Source organism: Phyllostomus hastatus, unplaced genomic scaffold (assembly GCF_019186645.2).
Source record: "Phyllostomus hastatus isolate PE091 unplaced genomic scaffold, TTU_PhHast_1.1 phas_contig_118, whole genome shotgun sequence".
Taxonomy (NCBI): domain Eukaryota; kingdom Metazoa; phylum Chordata; class Mammalia; order Chiroptera; family Phyllostomidae; genus Phyllostomus; species Phyllostomus hastatus.
Window position 1 is genome coordinate 3,054,658 of NW_025333543.1, and position 14,831 is coordinate 3,069,488.

A 14,831-nucleotide genomic window follows, 5' to 3' on the forward strand; every position below is an offset into this window, starting at 1 on the left:
TCAGGTTCAGTTGTTGATAGTTCTGAGTTTGTTGTAATTTTACTGTTCGTAGTTTTGATCTTCTTTTTCTTAGATAAGTTCCTTTAACATTTTATATAATAAGGGCTTGGTGATGGTGAACTCCTTTAACTTGATCTTATCTGGGAAGCACTTTATCTGCCCTTCCATTCTAAATGATATCTTTGCTGGATAGAGTAATCTTGGATGGAGGCCCTTGCCTTTCATACCTTTGAATGCTTATTTCCAGCCCCTTCTTGCCTGGAAGGTTTCTTTTGAGAAATCAACTGATCGCCTTATGGGAACTCCTTTATAGGTAACTGTCTCCTTTTCTCTCGCTGCTTTTAAGATTCTCTCCTTCTCTTTAATCTTAGGTAATTTAAGTATGATGTGCCTTGGTGTGTTTGTTTTTGGGTACAACTTTTTTGGACTCTCTGAGCATCCTGGACTTGCATGTCTAGTTCCATCACCTGATTGGGGAAGTTTACTTTCATTATTTGTTCAAATAAGTTTTCAATTTCTTGCTCTTCCTCTCCTTCTGGCACTCTTATAATATGGATATTGTAATGTTTAAAGTTGTCCTAGAGGATCCTAAGCCTCTCCTCATTTTTGTGAATTCTTGTTTCTTCATTCTGTTCCAGTTGGATGTTTACTTCTTCCTTTTGTTCCAAATCAATGCTTTGAGTCCCACTTTTCTCCCCTTCACTGTTGATTCCCTGTATATTTTCCTTTATTTTACTTTGTATAGCCTTCATTTCCTCCTTTATTTTGTGAACATACTCAATCATTTCTCTGAGCATCCTGATTACCTGTGTTTTGAACTCTGATAGGTTGCCTGTCTCCTTGTTGCTTAGTTTTTTCTCTGGAGTTTTGATCTGTTTTTTTTTCATTTGGGCCATATTTATTTGTTTTTGGAAAACCTATTACATTGTAAGGGGTGGAGCCTTAGGCAATTCACCAAGGCGAGATTGTGGCACTGGAGGTGGGTCAGAGAGGGAACAATGTTGCTTGCTAGCTTACTCAGCTCTTGCCCCAATTTCTGTCACTTCCCTCACTTCCCAGAAGTGGACTGTGCCTTTTCAGGTGCTGATTCACAGGTGGGTAGCCTTGTGTGTGTTCTACATTCTCATGTGCCTCTCCAATGGACTTTCCTGTGAGACTGGGAGTTTCTGCTGCTGCAACCACACAGATTTTTACAGTCAGAGGTTTTGAGGCTTTAGTTTCCCACACTATAACTCTGGGTTGCATGGTCTGTCTCCTCCCAAGTTGTTCCTCCTGGCTTATCTGCATGTGAATGTAGGATATTCTGGTCTGCCAGCTACCATCTCACCTTCCTGGACCACCAGCTGCTGACTTGTTGTGGGTCCTGTTCGCCCCAGGTGCCCATCTCTGCCCCTTCTACCAATCTGGATGAATGTTTCTTCTTTAACTTCTTGGTTATTGGACTTCCTTACAGTTTGATTTTCTAGTTTTTTTTAATTGGTTGTTATCCTTCTTTTGGTTGTATGAGGAAGTGAAGCATATCTACCTATGCCTGCATCTTGGCTGGAATTCTCAGAACTTGCTTATGTCATAACTATGCATATCTGATCTGGTCATTGATTATAGTGCTATCCTCAAATTTTTCACATTTCTTAATCCTCTTTTCTTTCTGAGCATAGAATGTCCTAATTGTGTTATACATATTCAAATTGTACATATATTATTGTATGTCAGTTGTAATATTATTTATATACTGTAAAAATTATTCCTTTTGCTAAACATCTTGTAAAAGAGGACTTATCACATTTGTTTTGAGTCTTTGCTTCTTGAACTAACTATAAAATAGTACCTGCATCTTAATAACATATACTAATAACTAATACTAACACTAATAACATCAAGACAACATCCAGTTAGTTGTTTTGATGTTATTGTTTTTCACAGAGGATAAAAGACTCCTGAGTTCCCCTGACAATCTTTCAACACCATGCCTTACAGAGTCTTTAGGATACTTATCATTACTAGTTTATCCCTATGGTGACTTGTTTAAGAAATGTGAACTAGTCATCTGCATTTGCAATGTCATTATCAGAGAAAGCTAATCTACAATTGCAGACCTTTTTCACGTATTCATCAAACAGGCACTGAGTGACAGGCGCTATGCTTGGTGGCTGAAATGAAACTGCCTCAGACTGCTAGGAGGAGAGAGTAATTTCCCCTGTTAGCTTCTGTGCTTTCAGAATTGTTTAAAAGTCAGAATTTTATCATATTTTTCAGGTGAAAAATTACACTCATATTTAATGTGTTTATTCTGGCAAATATTGGTGTTTTCTTTTTCGATAGTTATATCCCTTTCTTTTTTTCCTAAAGAAAGCCAAATTTTCTCATGTATGGTATAGTATTTTTCCCTGAAAAAAAAAAAAAACCACCCAATCATGTTTTTTAAGTCAGTCATGGCAATCTAGATTGTCTTTGCTAATAATTGGTTTGTGAATTGGATACGTGAAGCAGTTTTGGTCAATAAGATAGCTGGGATTCTGCTGAAAGCCCCTGACACATGGGAAGACTTCTTTATTAATTTGAAAGTTGTTCTATGAAGACATGATACTTACAGTTGCTACAGTCATCTGCAAACCTTAGGCAGGGATATCACCAACATACCAAATGATGACAGAGCAGAAAATAGGAACAAACATTATAAAGGAACCAAATCAACCCTGAGACTGCCTAACTCAAGTTCTTGTTGAGACAATACATGACTATTTCTTAAAGTACTTTTAGTAGGGTATTGTGTTACATATAGGTAGCAAATCTTAAATGATATACCTGTATGTTAACCATGTTACCAAATAATTTAAGTCATTGCTTCATTTCTAAAGTTTTTCTTAGCTGAAACTGTATAGTGTCGAAAAACTACTGATGTCTCTTTCAATAATCATTGAAATGGCTAATCAATAGGACTAGTTTTTATCCTATTAATGGAGAGATGGGGTGATTTCTGGTTCTATGGAGACTTTGTACTTTTTGTACATATTAGTGTCTAATAGAAGGAATAGCACACCATAGAAATCTTAACTGGTTTACATTTTATTTCAACTTGTAGTTCTAGATATAAATTTACCCTGTATTTTAACCATTAGAAAAAGTGACCATTACTAAAAGTGTATCTGAAAGATTGCTAAATTTAAATTTTAAATGTTGAGATAATATAATTTATTGTGGTCAGCAACAGTATTATTAATATTATCTTTTATTCCTCCACATACCTTTGAAGGAAATACTTGATATAATAAAAACAACCTTTATTTAGAGAAAACATACAGAAACTTTTGAAATTATGTTTATGTTTTTTAACTTGGAAAAAGAAAAATGAGGTTACTATGGCATTGAAGAAATGAATTATTTTAAGTTATAACTTATGTTCTAGCAGAGTTAGATTTTATTTGTGAAAATGAAACAATAAACTACAATTAAAGCTAATTTATATTCAATACATCATGTAGGATTTTACCATTTTCTTTTAAACAGCATCTTTTGTATTACATTATTATCTACTTAAAGTTTAACTATGCCTTTTTGTAAGTTTCATTAAATTATCTCTAAGTTAGCATTAGGTGCTTAATGAGCCCAATTATATTATTATGAGATAATTAAAACCCTTTTATATGGACATGCACTAAGGGATATTTCTATATAGGGTATTAATAATAATCCTTAATCTCTGATATGAAACCAGCATTCACATAGTCTACCTGTTTTTTCTTAGCAATTTTGCTGACAAATAAGCTTGTTGGTATTCAACAATGAAAGTGTGAATAGTTATGACCTATGGATAAAGAGAAATTATGAAGCCCAGAACACATTTATGTACATATTACAGGTTGATAAAAATTGAGTAGAAAGACTATACTTTCAGGGATCATTTCTATAGCTTGTTACTAGAGAAGTTTCTCTGAACGTGTAGAGCACCCGAAACCATGAGGAGGAGGCACAGTGTTCTCTCCTGAGCATGAAGCTGGCTTTTGGTGTTGCTTTTGCAACTGCCAATAGCTATTGATGATCGTTCTTCTCTTCCTTTGGAAGAGTAAGAGGGAGAGAACACAGCGTGAATGGTTTCTTAAAAAAAATTTAAAAAGTTGAGTAGCAAGAAATTTAGTAACTTTCTACTAACGTCAAACTGCTTACTTCTTCATTTTATAGAGGTGGGTATAGAAGTTTTTTATTTGTTACTGATGCACTGTGAACGTCTCTAACAGAAATGTCACCAGATGTTGTTGCAGGTGAAGAGTTGTGTGTACAGAAAGAATGTTTATTTAGAGCATGATGATCTTTCTTCCTCCCACATATTCCCCATTCCTCCATCAAACCCTCCTTCACTGATGATAGTAGAATCTGGAAGCATTATATCTGGAAGGAATTTTTTAATCCAGGTATGCCACTTCTACACCCCCTTCATCTCCATCCAGGGAGGAGGAAATTGAGACAGAAATCCAAAGCTCCTCGATTATTTAGTAGCAGTAGAGGCCCCAGAACTCTTCATTTCAGTCCAGTACCCAGAAATAAATAGTCCTGGAGAGTCTCAGCTTTTTTGGGCCATACATCCCACCCAAATGCTACATGACATGTCTCCTTTAGAACACTGCTTACTGTATGTATATAACCTGAGATGCACTATTCATGAATAGGTTGTTCAAAATGTTAAATGAAAATCAGTCCTTGGATGTGAACTATGAGATTTTACCTTAAGGCACTAACCAGCATGGCATTATTGACAGTCCAACAGCTACACCAACTGGTAGTACCATGTAAGCATATTGGTCAGAGGCTCAGGGGCCTCAAGACTGGAGGGGGCCTGCCTCTTTGATTCAGTGTTTGGGTATCTCTATCTGGACCACTTGTCAGTGCCTTGAATCCATTTTGTTTCAAATTAAACTTATCGCCATTCCCTACGAACTTATTTCTTCACACAACAAATATTTAACTACTTCTTTGTGTAGATAAAACAAATTCCCTTCTCCCAAAGAGCTTACAAAGTATTGGATTAGACTCAAAATAAATTCATATTTAATATAACAAAAGGCAGCAATAAAGGCTTTGCAAACGAAACAAAGTGAGTGGTTAGGAAGGTGGTGCACTGGAAAACAACATAGACTGGGTAGCCAGAGAACTCTTTCCTAATATGACATTTGATCAAAGATCTCATGTATGTGGCATGATATGTTATCCATCTTAAATTTGCTTTACTCACTCATCAAGTACTTGTTGTGTGTCCTCTGCTGTGGGGCATGCTGCTGGGTACTGCACTTGGATGAAACCATGTCAAGTTGTTTCCCTCATGAGGCTCACAGTCTAGTGTCAGAGATATAACCCGATTATGTAGTAATAACTAGACAAGGCGGTGGTGGTAAATGTAGAAGAGCAACCTGGGTAAAGTGCAAGGGAATTCAGGAGGCAGAAAGTAAAGGAAGAACATGCTTATTTGTATTAAACTGGTCTGGCCAGCCACAGAGGGATTAAAGAGGTGGTGATCACACACTTTTCTCCTTTGTATCTCAGCTTCCTAGCACAGTGCTTTCCCTGTGTGCTTTTTGTTTGGATGAGGGAAGTTTGTTGTAGATGATGACTGTTGTTCTCTGAATCTTGTTCCTCAGTTAGTGATTGCTCTCCTTCAAAATGGAGAGCAGTAGGAGATAAATATTCATTCACATATAAATGCGTCATACCTGAAACAGTTTCTTTCTTTTTAAATTTGCTTATCTATATTTACCCAAATTTAAGCCTTCTCAGACTTCTTCCTCTATCTTAATCTATCAGTATCCTCTTTATGAAGAGATGACTCTGTTTGACCAAGTCAATCTATATAGGTATTAGGGGCGCATGAGCAACACATGTTTCATTGAGCAAATGAATAATGATAAGACCCCTTTCTGGGTATTGAATTTAGCATTGTATGAATCATTATTTAGATAGGCTTTTCATGACTTAAGGGAGCAGAGAAAGGCAGATAATTTTTAAAAAGAAAATTGTAAAAAGCTTGTTCAACTGGAACTCCAGGGTTATTCTTTTTTTTTTTAATCTTCACCTGAGGACATGGTCCTTGATTTTAAAGAAAGAGGAAGGGAGGAAGGGAGGGAGGGATGGAGGGAGGGAGAGAGAGAGAGAAACAGAGAGACAGAGAGACAGAGACAGACAGACAAAGAGAGAAACAAAAACATCCTTGTGAAAGAGAAACATCAATCAGTTACCTCCTATATGCACTCTGACTGGGGATCAAACCTGCAACCTTTTTATGTATGAGACAGTGCTCCAACCAGCTGAGCCACCCAGCCAGGGCTCCATATTTGTCCTTACTAGAGCAATAGAACTTCCATTTCTAGGGCTTGGTTTGATAGCCATTTTCTTAGAGCAGGTAAAAAAATAATTAAAAGAACTAAAACAATATGTGTGTTAAATATTCTGTATGAATTTAAATACATTCAGGATTGTCTTCTTTTGTGATCCCTTTCAAATCCCAAGTGTCTCATTTTAAAAAGGAATAATTTTGGTTCCTCTTTCAGTCAAAAGATTAAACCACTTTAATTTTCTGAAGAAAAAAGCCTCCAAAGCTGCACAGAAGTTTTTAGTGCTGCCCAAATGTAAGCTGAATTCTCCAAAATGCCTGCCTCTAAGGTAAACAGAATCCATTAAAATGTAGTTATTAAGCCCTGTGAACAGGAAACAATATTAGAAGCCTAAAAATGATAGCTTTGGGGCAATGAAATTCATTGGAAGTAGAATACAGAGCAGGAACAAAAAAGGGAGAGGGATTCTTTTGTATCAAAAAAAGATTATGATGAAAAATACAACTAATTAGCATTTTCATTGTTTCTTTCAATAAAAAATCTCAAGACACTTTATGGGACAAGTAGGGTGATAAAAATGAAGCCTCAGGGTAGGCTACCAGATGGAATAATATGTACAGGATGGAAATATATACAAATATGGAAACTTCACTGTTTATGTAAGCTGTGTAACTGCCTAATCATGTTGTCTGTATATATTCCCCACCACACTTAGTACTTTGGAAGGGCTTAATGTGTCACAGTAACATAAAAAATTTAGAAGGTATTACTACCTTACAAGTGTAACTCTAAACTCATGTGCAACTGGGTCAAATTTCTGAAATTTGATGTTATAAACTAAGACACACACATACACAATATATGCACACACACAAAACTGGACTGTGTATTCATAATATGCCTTTGCATGAAGGAATATACACACACACACACAGACTCATATATATAGTCTCCCTCTGCTCTCTCTCTATGTATATAGAGAGATAGCTAAAATATAAAAGACATACACATATACGTATATTTACATATATACATATATGTTATATGATATGAGAGTTCTAGGGAATAAAAATATACATTTATTTTTGTAGTATTAAATCCTGCACAATTAAATGCAACAATGGTTTGAAAATGCATAATATTTACTTAGCTTCTGGTATAAATGTAAGTGATGTTCTTGCTAAGGTCAGATTTTCCTAACCATCTTAGAGTTAATATTCAAGAATCGTAATAAAGCTTAAATGTAACCCATGCTAATAACACAGGACATGTGTTCTGTTCAGATAAGGCTTACTTTCAATAAATGAAGTGAAGGATCAGCCTTGGTCTCAATTCATTAAAGCCATCTATTGCACTGACAAGTCAACAAAAATGGCTCACAAATTAATGATTCTATTTCCAATAAAATATATAGACAGAACATCGATTAAACTATATGGACTACTGATTAATTTTATGAACCCTAAAATAACACTACTATACATATTCTTACTGACTGAGAAATAAGCTTCAATCTTGCTTTAAAACATAAGACTACATTAGTCAACTTAGAAATTAAAAAACTCATATTGTAAATTTTTCCTATAGAAGCTAGTTTTTGGAGTATCTTAGCATTTTGAAAGCAAAAATGAAAGTACAAACACCATATACAAGGTCTGACACAAATAATGCCCCTTTTTTATTATACAATCTTTTATTACAAAATCATAAGCATGTAATTCTGTAATATGACAATAGCACACTCAAGCACATCATATATGACATTTTAGGTGAAATGTTCAAATTGTTATCCATCTCGTGTGAGACATTCATATACACTACCAACCACACTCAAGCAAGCATTACTTCTGATGCACACTGTATATTTACTGGAAATAATGTCTAAAATCTGACAGACTTTATCTAATTTATGCTTCTGATGTTTCTGGAAGTTGGGGTTTCTGCGTTTTATCTTTGGAATATTCAAATTTCTGTTATTTAAAGTATCATTTGGATCAGCATTGGATATTTGATATACACGAGTTCTATCCACCAATTGTCTAGATGGTCATAAAAACTTAACTGCACACCAACCTCTGCCTGTAATTATTTCACAAAGACTAGCTAGATAGGTAGTCTTTGGAACTGAAAAGTGATAAAAATGTCAAATTACTACATTTTACACCAGAAACTAATATAACTAATATAATATTGTATACCAACTGTACTAAAAAAATTTTAAAGTGGCCTGTTCCACATTATTTTCATCATTCTTTTCTGGGTCTTATCAGTTTCTTGACCTTATCTTCCCTGGAACTGAGTCATTTTAAGGTGGCTGAATACTCACAGACCCTTTGATATCAGGCATGGAAATATTTACATTTCTTTATAGATGTTTTCCTTGTAGCACTGTCTCTATTGCCATTACATTTTCATTCTTTAAAAAAATTTCTACTAGGCCCAATACCTGTGATTTCTGCCTTCATTCAGTTCCAAAACCTTTGCTGCAGTCACCTTTCGCTCTTAAATCCTGGCAGGCTGCCAGTGTCTCTGAGATAAGAAAAGAAGAGCAGCTTTCAACTAACCATGATCACAAACTTGCTTGGCTTTTCCATAGTGATTGCCCGTTGGATTAATAGAATGTTTAATCAGTCAAGTCCCAACTTTACTAGTTGTGATTTTATGATCTCAGGTTTCTGTCCCTCCATAGCACAGTAAATCTGATTACTTCAGATTAACTCTTTTAAAAAAGGTACCATTTTTAGTTCCTATGTAGACTGTGGCGCCCAGACTCCTCTTTTCTCCCTTCTATTCTGCATCATCAGATGGATGGATTTTTAAGCACTTTAGTCATCAATTTTGAAACAGCTAGAAATGCAAGGGAAGGAAATCTTGAAAGAAAACTAGGAAAATAAGACTGGTTGCCATGGCAAATATATATACATTATTTCCCAAGAGAAATGCAAAGCATTGACGAGGATTTTTGCTTACTTCTTAACTCATCTTTGATTTTTTTCAAGTAGATTTTTCTTCAAATGAATCAGATTATAATATTCAATGCATTATTAAAAATATGAATTTGTAGCCATATAGAATTCCTATATTCTAAAATGAATAAATGTGTATTAAGCCAGAGACAGAAAATACTACAAGTAACTCTACAACCTAGAAAGACAAACAATCTACACAATTTGAAAACATCTAGAAACTAAAGTTGGTGTAGTTAAATTAATGAGGCAACACTGAGCACAGTGGGACAAAGTGATGCTTAAACTGCAATTAAACAAAGTGAGATACATCCAAAATGTGTTTTCAGTTAATGATAAAATTCCATTTAATTGCAAAAAAGAAAGGAAATCATTTAAAAACAAGACTCCATGGGAAAAAAATCAAAGAAAATCCTTTAACTTTGGCAATACAAAAGCAACTGGCAAAAACAATTCGATACAGCAACCATTAGTGAGCATTTCTAAATGCTAGGTTGTTTCAGTGCTGAGAATAGAAAAATGGGTAAGTGGAAGCTTCACTTAGATAACTTACAAACTAGTCAAGAAAAAACAGATATCTAACTCATTATACTACTGTGATAAATTAGATCATTGAGGAATAACCAAAGTGTTATGAAGCCACAATAACCTTTGAGGTTGTTCTTGGTCCTGACACCTGCAGTTCTCAGAGCATGCATATAGGCTTGAGGTGGAAATAGGTACGTGGCAGATGGGGAGTCTCTCTACACTTCATTCCTATACATATCCCAGAGACTCAGACATATGCTGTGCACTAGCATGCATCTGCCATAGAAAAAAATTAAAACTCAATAATGAATCAACGGTTAGAAACCCAAGAGGTCGGCAAGCTTTGGTTACATGAACAGAGTTAAACAATTTGTTCTGATTCTAAACAGATAGATAAAAAAGTTGTGATTTGATGAAAGACTTGTAAGAAAAGTGATAGAAAAAGGTCATATATAAAAAGCGCTGCAGGTAGGGAAAGTTGTTTTTTGAAACTTCTAATCAAGGCTGGGAAAATGGTTTTAGGAAATAGTCATTATAAAATTCTGTAAAAATCAAGGAATTGCTTTTCAAAGTGATGTACATTGAAGGCAGTTATTTTAAGTCAGTTTTATTATCAAGACATACTTTATTATTTTACTTTCTTGAACTATGTGATGGGAACTGTCCCCTCACACAGACACCACGAGTGGGACATAAGCAACATGCAGTAATGTTACATTTGAGGGTGTTGGGCTTTGTGTAGCACATGGTGGTTGACCATGAAGCTAGACGTTTATCAAACTGTAGAACGAGGCAAACATACTAATAAATTACTTTTAGAATGTGGTTGTATTTTTTAATAGGAGTAGGAAAATTTAATAACTTGAGGGATCAGGCTGTTTATCTGAAAATACTTGCATAAGAAAATTCTCAGACATATACAATATAACTGGGTCTATTAATGACTTTTCCTCAGAAAATTCTTATGAAAATTTAACATTTCTAAACCTGCACTCACATCTTCATTCTTTGATTTATTCTTCCATCAACTTACATTGATTGAATTCATATGAGAGCTTCAGGTTACAAAGACAAAGTTTTTCAAAGACTTAAACCTACTGTCTTAGATTCACAGGCAACAATATACATAAAATATATGAAAATACATAAAATGCCTTCATATTTCATTAGAGGAGCACCTAGGTTGGGCCGGCCTGTGGCAGATCATTTAAGTAAGGCTCTTCACTGTGTTATCTGTGCTGACTTTTGAGAGAGAAGTTAGAGGTGGACAGGTTTACCTGAAAAGAAGGGAAGGCTGCACAAAGGTACAAGGAAAGGGAATGTAAACTTTCAAAACTCCTCAGGATGCCTGGAGTATGACTGGCAAAGGCAGATGATGTAGGATGTTGTCTGAATGTCATGGAGGGCATTTGGTGCCATAATTAGGACTTGGATTTCATTTTTTAGGCTATGAGGAACCACTGAAAAATTTATAGCAAGGAAATGACATAATAAGATTTGCATATTAGCACTCTCATTCTGGCTGCTGTGCGAAGGATTGATTAGAGCAAGGGAAGAGAAGACAGGAGACTAGTGAGGAGGATGATGAAGTATTTAAGAGAGACATAATATATGGAGCAGGAGGACAGGTTTTTGATCTGTAGAATTATTTGCTAACCTAGTAGAAATGGTGGCTGAAGAAACTGAATGCACCCCTGATGATTCCCAGATTTCTGGTTGGGCATCTGGTTAGATGTAGATGCCTCTCATCAGTATAGGAATAAAAGAGAAGAAGTAAATTTTGAGTAAAATAAAGTTAATTCATCTTTCAGCATGTTAGTTTGGGGAAGTTATGAAACATTCCATTTGAGATAACTGGAATGTTATTATGTTCATGATCTGGAGCTGAAGAGACGGATCTTGTATTAGTTTGCTAGAGCTGCTGTAAAAAAGTAACAAAGACTGGATGACTTAAACAACAGAAATTTGCTTCTCATTGATTGGAGGCTGGGAGTTCAAGATCAAAGTGTTGACAGATTTGGTTTCCTCTGGGGTCTTTTTACTTAGCTTGCAGGTAGCCTGCCTCTTCCTGTTTCTTCTGTGAGCATGCGCCTGCAATGTCTCTCCGTGTATCCAGATTTCCTCTGCTTATAAGGACGCTGAATTGGATGAAGTTTGCACAAGCAATTTAACTTAATCACATCTTTAAAGGTGATATCTATCTCTACATATGTCACATTCTGAGATAATGGGGGTTAGGGTTTCAGCGTATGGATTTTGGAGAGACACAATTCAGCCCATAAACAAATTTGATCTTTAGGTGGTTTGGGATTCACTGATTGTAGCTGGTAATTTAAGAAGCTTAACAAGATGGGATCATGCAGAGAAGGTGTAAACATTATATTTGTCTCTCAGGACTGACCGAGAAAATAAAATCCAAGGAACTCTATATGAGTATGAAAAATGATTCCATAATCTGGATGGAACAGCAAATTGGAAATTTTCCAAGTCAAGATGCAACATTACCTGTGATTCTAAGCTTGAGAGGGCTATGAGCCATAGAAATCCTTAAAAGATTCTTAGAGTATCTATTTTCACAGATAGTAGATTCATCTTTTGAAACAGGTTTCATTAGGAGTAGATGTGAACGCTTACATCTACTACTAATGTACACACAAACCCATGTTGCTGTTTTGTATACACAAACACGTGTTGCTGTTCTTACATGTGTTTGTGCATACTACTAGACTGGCTACTAGGAAAAAGGAGAATTCATAAGAGCTTTAGCATGGGGTAAGATCTGAAAGATTTCTCCCAGCTCTTATCAGTGCAGCAGACTTCCCAATTCATGGAAGGCACCCATAAAAGGACTTCACCTCTGGCAATTGCTACTTCCATATTCTACATCTAGAGAGTTTCAGAGTTTAGGAAATCATTTAAATTTTTCATTTTCTTTTCAAGTTGGAGACAGCAATCCTAAACAACTTTCCAGTGGGGTATCTTTTTGCATCTCCTTACCCACGGAGAAGCCTAGTTAGTGAGATGTATAGTCAAATAGCTTCTGTTTTCTTGTAGCCAGAACACTAAGTCAGGAACTGGTGGAAACGGTATTTCACCATATTCATTATTTTCTCTTCTAATTTGACAAGTTTATCTAAACTCATTGGTGATATATGCAGCACATTAGAAACATTTTTATGGTTAGTTCAGAAGCCAAATATTTGTAAGTTTTATATCTTTGAATGATAATTTGGGTAACTTGGAGTAAGACATAGATGAAACTCAAGAGATTTATTTGTACTTTATATAATTCTACTCTTGGACAATTCAATATTATTTGGACCTCAGTTAACATATGTGAGGTAATGAGGCTAGACCATCACTATTATTTTCTTCCAGGAAATAAAAGAAAAATAAATAACTCTGTTTATTAAATCCTATTTCTTGGTTCTGCTAAGATCTATTTTCAATATTTTAATATTTTATAATTACTATGGCTTGTCTAAAAAGAAAGAGCTTTACCCATCCTTTTATACTCTGGACTAGAAAGAATGCACTGCTAAAGTCCTTCCCTGACAAGAACTGCTTAGAAACAAGATCATCTACAAAATAAATCCTTTAAAAAGGAACTGATCAAACTTTGTTATGGGTCCTAGATAACAAAGAAAAATGCCAATGTACTGAAAGATAAAAAAATGATTTGCTGGCTCTATCATCATAAATATCAATGAGCACTTTAATTTTAATGTTGCTGAAATTGGCACTAGGACATTATTGATTTTCTGTATCATCTAATGGTTTCCTGCAAATATCTTTTATAAAAGTGTGTTATATGTCTTCTTAATAATCTTTCCTCAAGTCGTATACTATCAAATTCCGGAGAGTACTATTCATTCAGTAGTAAGTTAAAGTCATCAAACATATTTCTATTAAAATTTTATTAGACTTGAACTAATATCCTGAAACTGATAAAATGTGATTTTCTTATTCATCCCAATCAGCCACCTTGATTGTTTTATGTTAAACATTTTTAAAAAATCAGAAACACTTTCTTCAAGGACTGTTAGAACTTATTAGAATTTTATTTGTTGGCATTTTAACACAAGGATAATTATTTTAAAAGTCTATTGTCATAACAACTTTTTGTCCTCAGGTGAGCCCTTCTTCCCCAGCCCCACCCCAGGTGCTTTTCACTGAAACAGCATAGATATTCTCAGAGCATAACCTACTTGAAATGTGTATTAATTTTCTTTAATTCCAAGATGCTTTAAATCGTGGCATGGAAGAATTACTACTCACACAGTGGTAGAATGATAGAAGATAGAAGATAATTACTGAACTTTATGTTACCATTGATGTGTGAAATGTTTCAAGGAAGAAAATTCATTCACTTTGAGAACATAGCCACACTGGTTAAATGCACAACTTTGTCCCATGAAAAATTCATTCTTAACACATTTTTTTACCCTAGTGAGCCATTATTTGAAAGTGCTTCAGTGAATTTTGATTTTATTTTGAGGATATGAGACACATTTGAATGTCTATATTCTTCTGGGTCAGACAGGCATAGCAATAAACTTCTTAGTTGCTGAGATATTTAAAGGTGTTTTCTTTCTGCTCCTGTTTGGGGCTGTCAGCACACAATACGTTTACTTTGGTATTACATTTACCTTTACCTTCTCACACTTGAGAAAAGGATTTGTGTTTCTGTGAGAGAAAGAAGCTGAGGTCAACACAGAATGATGTGTCAGGCCCAGCTGTCTCTTTTTCCCCTTTTAATTTTTTTCCTTTATCTGAAGTGCAGTAAAAATACAAGTTTGGGTATATTCATGTCTGCTGAATAGAGATAAAATTTGGATTTCTAAGAGAAAGTTAGATATATTTAGTTGAAGAACTCTAATAGTTATAGATAAAATGAGGATCATGAGGTATTTCTTATGCTCTCCAATTTTTTCTTGAAGACCACTCTTGAAAACTGAACATGGGGCTGGAGGCCCATTAACCTCACCCAGTGGAGTATTTCTCGAATTCTTATTAT

At 35.0% G+C, this 14,831-nt stretch overlaps 1 protein-coding gene and 1 non-coding gene across 2 annotated transcripts in view; one reads left to right on the plus strand and one right to left on the minus strand.

Moving 5' to 3' along the window:
* Positions 1-14,831, minus strand: part of KCND2 (potassium voltage-gated channel subfamily D member 2) — a 519,434-nt gene that overhangs the window by 75,924 nt on the left and 428,679 nt on the right. The gene's annotated exons all lie outside the window — the stretch shown is intronic.
* Positions 3,880-4,093, plus strand: LOC123824786. Its single transcript, XR_006786752.1, has one exon. It is a non-coding gene; the product is annotated as a small nucleolar RNA U3 (small nucleolar RNA).